An 8206-nucleotide genomic window follows, 5' to 3' on the forward strand; every position below is an offset into this window, starting at 1 on the left:
AAAAATTATTGTAACATACTGAGAAAAGTTGTAAGGAAATCAAGAAATATGTTTGTTAAATTAACAACTCTGGCAATAAAATCAAACCAATATGGAATGTTGTTAGAAGGGAGACAGGAAAAGTAACCACTGGGGTAGGTAGTATTACTGTTAAAGAGAACGAGACCATCCTGACCAACAGTACACAAGTAGCTAATATATTTAACAGTCATTTCTTAAGTGTAGGAGAAAAAATTGGAGAGAACAGGTCAAAAGAAAAAGCTAGGCAGTACACGGAAGAGTCCTTTTGAAAAAAATTAGTCAAATTAAGTTTCACCTAACAACCTCTTGTGAAATAAGTAAAATTATTAAATCTCTGAAAAATAAATGTTCTGTTGGAGTAGATGACAGCTCTAATAAGATATTAAAACAATGTGGAGCAATTACAGCTGATGTTCTGAGTCACATATGTAATGCATCACTAACTCAAGGTATTTTCGCACACAGGTTAAAATATGCCATTGTCAGGCCTGTCTACCAAAAGGGGGACACCACAGATGTCAATAATTATCGGCCAGTATCCTTGCTTATAGCATTCTCAAAAATCTTCGAGAAAATAATGTACTCAAAAGTGGTTAGCAATCTCAACAGTAATGGGATACTTAGTAAATCACAGTTCGGAGTTCAAAAATGCTGTACCACTGAGACAGCAATATACAATTCCACTGTCCACATAATAGAGTCTTTAAATAGTAAAATGTCACAATAGGAATTTTCTGCAACTTGTCCAAAGCATTTGATTGTGTGAACCATGACATGTTACAGAAATTACAATTCTATGGTATAAATGGAATAGCATATGAGTGGTTTAAGTCATACCTACAGAACAGGAAGCAAAAAGTTTCCTTATGTGGGTCAAGTGATTTAAATAAGTTTGCCACTTCATCTAACTGGGGTGAAATTACATTGGGTATTCCACAGGGTTCAATCATGGGTCCCCTTCTGTTCTTGACATATGTGAACGACCTCCATTCCTATCTGAAACAGGAAGCTGAACTGACACTGTTTGCTGACGATACAAGCACAATTATTAATCCAGTAAAAGAAAATCCAATTGAAAATGATACAAATAAGGTCTTTGGAAAAGTCATTAATTGGTTTTCTGCAAATGGGCTTGCTCTAAACTTTGAAAAAACACAGTACATCCAATTTTCTGCTGGAAAAAGTACAGTTCCTTCAATAAATATAACACATCAACAGAAGTCAGTAGACAGGGTAGAGCATACTAAGTTTTTGGGTGTACATATAGATGAGAATCTTCATTGGAAAATTCATATTTTGGCTCTCCTGAAGCGACTAGGTTCAGCAAGTTCTGCGATCAGAATAATTGCCAATTTTGAGGATATAGAAATTAGTAAGCTAACATACTTTGCATACTTTCACTCTCTGATGTCATACGGAATAAAATTTTGGGGTAACTCAACATTTAGGCAAAAAGTATTCACTGCTCAAAAGAAAGTAGTTAGAATAATGTGTGGGGCTCATAGTTGCACATCTTGTAGGCATCTTTTTAAATGATTGGGAATTCTTACAATAGCCTCACAATACATCTTCTCACTAACGAAATTTGTTCTCGACAACATGGATCAGTTTAAAAACAACAGTGACATTCATGATTATAATACCAGAAAAAAGAAAGACTTACACTATCCTTTGCTCAACCCATCTTTGGCACAAGGAGGGGGTAAAATAAGGTGCTATAAAAATTTTCGACAAATTACCAGATGAAATAAGGTGTCTGACAGACAGCAGTAATAGCTTCAAAAATAAATTGAAATCGTATCTCCTTGACAACTCCTTCTATACCATAGATGAATTCTTGAATAGAAATGAATAAATCTATAAATATAGTATATGAATTTTGTGCCCATTAAGGGAATGGGGTAAATAATAGAAATATTAATCTTTAACTTTGTATTGTAATATTAAAAAATTTTGTTCCGTATGTGCATTTCTTGTGCACCTGACACGTTCCACATCATAACGGCTACAATACCGTGGGTTTGATCAATGGAACACGCAACCAACTACCTAACAATATTACACACACACACACGTTGCGGAAACACAAGCACGTTCGTTTCCCCCACGATTGCCGCCATATTGTCAACTATCGATATCTGCCTTAAGGTCTGATTTACTGTAGGTGGTCTTGGTCCGGCCGTCCGACTGGCCACAACTGCTTCCTGGAAGGGGGCGTCGACCTCCGCTACCCTCGGCCAGTGGGAGGCGGGGGCTGGGGCTGTACTTCCGCCCTCCGAGTCGGAGCTCAGCAGGCGTTTCTCTCCCGCGCTACCTGCGATGGCCGCGGCCGGTGCAGGGACAGGCGGCTACGCCTCTGTCACAGAGTAACGTATATCTTCTTTGTCTGTGCATCTGCCTGCGCGGCTAACGGTGCGGCCGCTTCGCTGCGGCCACGGCTCTTCGTTTAAACGTGCAGCTTCGCCTGTTAAAACTCCGGCGTAGCTGCTAGTAATGTTCTGTTGCTCGGCATTTGTGCGTGGCACTTGCGCCAGTCATTTGCTTCTCAGGCAGTTTGCTCGCACATCCTCCGTAGAGTTGCATATGGAGCACGTCTGGGGCTGGCCATTGTACTCCACCACCCCCTGTGTCCGTTCTCAAATCAGTACGAAAGATGCCAGGTGTTTCTTGAGCACTATCGTCACAGACCTGAGTCCCGAGTCAACTGTCTCGCCTCCCCTCCCCGCCCCCCACCAGAACTCGCGGTTCACGGTTAGCACGTCCCCATATAATCCGGCACCGTCCCTGCGCTTGAATTTCCGTAATCCACCATGCGTGGTGACCAAGGTTTCACACCGTACGAGCGTTTTTAGCTTAATGAAAAGACTGTATACCGCGAAGATCAGTCCTTCAATTTCATCTTCCTCTATCCTCAGTTTGTTACACATCCACTCCTCAATTTCAAACGACGTTGGCCTAATGTATTCTCGGTCGAATTGCAATGGCAGCATTGTATTAGATCGTTTGTAAATTGGCATTTTGACTCACCAAATCGTTGGAACTGACGTTAAAACAGCGAAGCAGCTACGGCTGGCGCGGCGCGGAAGCCGGTAGGTGGCGGGCGCGGTTGAATGTCGCCCGTCGACGGCTCGGCGGCCGGTGTTCCTCGGCTACCTGGGACGCATAGTGGGCAGCGGCACACGTCCTCCCCGAAGGGCAGCCAGCCAAGTACTAACCGGGCCCGATGTTGCTTAACTTCGGTGATCGGACGAAAACCGGTGTATTCAACATGGTATGGCCGTTGACGTCTTTACCATGTAGCTGCACGGCAGAAGACACTTTCGGCTCATTCTCCCAACATACACAATCGCAGTTTTCGCTGACACATTTGACGCGAGGCATGTCCTTGGGCAACAGCTAGAGCCTCGAAGGCGGCGCGGACAGCGCACTCGGCGTCTCACAGGCGACTGCCGAATTGGAGGGCGCGCCGCCATGTGCGTGAGACACACAGCTGCTCGATGCACCGCCTGTCATTCGCTTGGTGCGTGCGGCCTCCGACACTCGCGGGCGACACATCTTGTACCTGTTATCCGGTGAAGGGCTTGCGCGCGGCCGGGCGGCGGGGGGAGGCCTGCGCAGGGTGTGGCAGTGTCCTGTTGGAGGGCGCCCCTGCTGCCGACCGAAGTTTTCTCACCTGACACACGCCGCGCTTCCAGATATTTGCGTAATTTACACACTTTCGCACCTGTCCCCTTCCGTCCCGGCTTGTCCTGTTCATTGATGCTGAGACATGGATGTTTATCTCTGCTCTTACGCTGGCAGTCTTGGTTTATATTGGGCTTGATATAACCACCGAGGATGTGTCTGTATGTTGGATAACTTGAAAAACTTTTTATGTTAATTAATACAGACTGAAACAATACAGACAGATGACCTAGCAACAAGGGTCAATTAGCTTCTCTGCATTATCAAGTCAATGCCAAGTTCCTTGCTTGACCATCGAAGTTCATCTTGCATTACCATCACTCATTAGCTGTGAAACATCCCCTTAGGAAGAAATTATGAATTACTGTGCTGGTAAACCTCTTACCTTATTTGATTTTCAAACATCTGAGCAAAACTGAACGTACGCAGGCATTTCTCACTTTACTTATTCTGATTGGCTCTGAGCACTATGGGACTCTGAGGTCATCAGTCCCTTAGAACTTAGAACTACTTAAATCTAACTAACCTAAGGACACCACACACATCCATGCCCGAGGCAGGATTCGAACCAGCGACCGTAGTGGTCGCTCAGTTCCAGACTGAAGCGTCTAGAACCGCTCGGCCACACCGGCCGGCACTTATTCTGATCATCACTAAACTGACACACAATATTTTTAGCGCAACGCAATATGACTTTCAATAATCGCCACAAAAGAATGGCCCTGACTAACAATAATCTATACCTTTCATGAATCACTTACCTCACAAAAATCTTCGTTGCTCGAACTACTGCAATACAGCGAGCGCCAATACTGCCAGCTAAATAAAAGATTCTAACTACTGAAGGCACTAACTACTGATAGTCATAGTTAGCAAATCAAAGATTTTGATAGAGAACAAACAATGTATGTACCGTAATAGTGTTCATGACATCCAGTCTTACACATTTCGTTTTTCTGACGGACACACGTCCAGATCGTCCTCTCTCAAAACTCTGCCATCTCTCTCCCCACATCCACCACTGCTGGCGGCTCACCTCCAACTGCACAACGCTATGCGCTGTTCACATCCAACTGCCTAACACTGCAATAGCGAATATTCCAACAGTGGCAACCAGCCACAGATTGCACACAGCATAGTCAGTGATTTTCATACAGAGCGCTACGTGGCGTTACCAACCTATAAACCTGAACAGCCTACTTACTGCAGTTTTTGTTATTGTGATGCAGCGCTGATGCCTCTCTGGAGAGAAACGCAGCGAGCTTGCTCGGGAAGAAGGCGGCTGTACCCACCTTGAGGGGAGGTTTGCGCCGCGGCTGAGGAACTGGGGAGCAGCAGTTCCTACAGCGGCCGCTGGAAGTGCTCTCTCCAGAAGCCGCCCTTGGCTCCAGTGGCAGTCAGTTCCAGCAGCCTGTACAAAGGAGGCGCTTTACGCTCACAGTCGACGGCACCCTATTCCTTTCGGGTCTACACTTTGTGCCACTTCAAGTACAGTCATGATACGACCTCTTCCTATTAAACTTCATTAGTTTGCTCCAGATGTTCGTAATTTGTGGACTGAGAAACGACAGCAAAGCAAATAATCGGATATCAAAACGTGACTGCGAAAAAACTGCATGCAGTGAATGTTTTAACACCAACTGAAGCACAAGAAGCTTTCTGAGTCAACTGCATATGCCCCATTTAAACTTGTAGAATATTGCTGGAATATGGTTGAAAATTAAATGCCGGCCGGTGTGGCCAAGCGGTTCTAGGCGCTACAGTCTGGAACCCCGTGACCGCTACGGTCGCAGGTTCGAATCCTGCCTCGGGCATGGATGTGTGTGATGTCCTTAGGTTAGTTAGATTTAAGTACTTCTAAGTTCTACGGGACTGATGACCTGAGTAGTTAAGTCCCATAGTGCTCAGAGCCATTTTTTTAAAAATTAAATCATCATACAGATAATGTTATGGCGTTGTACCTACCGTAGCCCATCCACTAACTGTGAGCAGGTGGCCCCCAGTACGATTTCGTTTAGCTCAGACACGATGTCGGTAGTCTGGTACAGTTCCATGAGGAAACTGTGCGCATCATCCCTACCTTGCTGTGCACTGTAGCAGTAGACGATGTGTTTCAAGTCTGGTCCCACCCATCAAAAATGTAAGGTTATAGGTACAACTTGAATTTCTTGCCGCAGTATGCCTCAAATTCTAATAAGTATCTTCGTCTGTATTCTTTTTCCGACTACGTAGAGTAAGTTCGGTAAATCTGTGATCTGTTGTATGTGATACGATGGCATCACTGAAACGTCTTACATGGTGGAACGAATTTCTCTACTCATGTTGGAGGTCTCGTACAGCACATAACATAATGTACCATGGGCATTCAATAATTAATGCAGCACAATTTTTTCTCTGCCAGTTTCAGTAGAAAAAATGTGGAATTTGTTAGGGAACATCGTGGGCTATTCCCGCTTCACCCCTACAGTTTCATGAAGTTCTGACAGGTCTAGGCACTATACGCAGCCTAGAAATTGGCTTCTGTAATGGAAGTGTGTTCCAGGCAGAGAGCTGTCATTAAGTTTTCTTTGGCGGAAAACCAGAGCACTGCAGATATTCGTAGACTCTTGCAGAATGGCTACGACCTGGAAGTAAACAAACGGCGAGACGTATCATCATTATAGCAAATCGCGTGAGCTCGTCTGACCCTGCACATGTCAACTGGACGTACACAGCTGTGACTCCTGTAATATTAGAAGACACTCTCATTCGAGGTGAGCGATGGACCACAGTTAGACACTTCCATGGCAGCGCAAGGCCTCATATAAAGCTTTGCAGCCGAGAGGAGCTCACAAAACTTCATTGGATTGTTCTTCTATCCAGCCTAGAGCCCGGATAGCTCACCTTCTGACTTCCATTTGTTTGTCCTAATGAAAGATGCGTGCCACAGGAAACGGTACATCGATGACAGGGAGGTTACTGATGCAGCAAGATGTTGCTGAGACGTCAAACGTTGGAGTGGTACCATGTAAGCGTACTGGCCCTCCCCATAAGGTGGTATAAGGCTGTCACATGGAACAGAGAAAATAGAGAAAAATAGAGTGTAGCGAAAAAAGTGGAGAATGGTGTGATATATCAGAATCTTGCATAAAATCAAGAAATGTGTTGCATTACCTATTGACTGCCTCTTGTATAATTTTTGCTGAAGGTCTTCGTGTAAGCTGATCATGAACCCATACCACATTTGACACTACCCGGTGGCGTACAAATGATGCTCCAGTGACGTCTGAGTAGAGGTATTTTGTAGTGTTGGAATCCTTACAGCAGGTTCCTCCTTCTACGCAATAAAGTAAACTGAAGGAACCATATGAAATGCAGGTATGTATTGAAAGGTAAATACCACTTTTCATTGATGAATAAGTGACATTTGATGGTTCTATAATAGACTGCGTTGTGTACTTGTGGGTTATAATACTGCTTATTTATTGATATTACAATTACAAAACGTTCAGGACAACAGCTGTAATCAGTTATTTCTGATTTAAAGAAAGCTAAAAGTTCGTATTAGTAAGGCTGCATAGTAATGAAGATGTGTTTGATGTGCTAATTGTCTTATTGAAAAATATTACCTTATTATGTAACTGATGATGGATATCGGTACGAAATAGAGCATATAAAATTGTGCTTCCTTTACTGTAGCCAGATGTAGGTGACAGTTTAACAGACTATCATTTTCTTCTGTTCCACTTCAGTAACATGAAAGCCACGACATAAATTTATAAACTGTGTTTACTTCAGAAGCTACACTGAATTTTTGCGGGGCACGATAACTAAATTAAGCTACCAGGCACCAATTATAGCAACAAGGCTGAAAAACTTATTATGCTAAAAATGTATACTGGAAAAAAACGCAACGTACCCACGAGACATATCACCAGTATCTTCTCTTTTGGGTTACATCAGTAGGTAACAACCGGATACGAACGATCCAGAATCGACGCAGCAAGTAATGGTATCACTGCTTAATAACGGTCGTTTCCGTTAGCCCACTAGGACGGGTCCATGTGCCAGCGTTCCGTTGCAAGTAACGAAACTTTTGCCACCAACGTTGGCGCCGGAGGCAGTCCTTCCTACATTTTGACGACCGCCTCCCCACACCACAATCAGACAAAGACAATCAAACGCAGCACCTCTAGAATGGTACTCCGTAACTGTCAATTCCATTACATTACTACGGTGGAACGCTTTTGTTGTTCTCCTTATCAACCTTAGCGACAAGAAGGTTATCAGGTAAAGCTGTTGTCGGAGCCAATCCTCGCAACAACTCACAATCGCCGCACCACAAAGGAAATCAACACGTCCAGTCGTTACCGCCACTTTAATACGATATAAAACACCACAAAGAAGCTAAGAAACCGACGCAGCTGTCTTAGCTAGCTCTCGCAATCAACCACCGTGGTGACACCACAAAGCTTCTTATCGTCGGCGTTGCCTTCTTGAGAAAGAAATAAACGTTACAAGG

General features: G+C 44.2%; 1 pseudogene; it reads right to left on the reverse strand.

Annotated features, from left to right (window-relative positions):
* Positions 1 to 3188: 3188 nt before the first annotated feature.
* Positions 3189 to 3306, reverse strand: LOC124790561 (annotated as a pseudogene).
* Positions 3307 to 8206: the final 4900 nt, after the last annotated feature.

The sequence above is a fragment of the Schistocerca piceifrons genome, chromosome 3 (genome assembly GCF_021461385.2).
Source record: "Schistocerca piceifrons isolate TAMUIC-IGC-003096 chromosome 3, iqSchPice1.1, whole genome shotgun sequence".
NCBI classification, from domain to species: Eukaryota; Metazoa; Arthropoda; class Insecta; order Orthoptera; family Acrididae; genus Schistocerca; species Schistocerca piceifrons.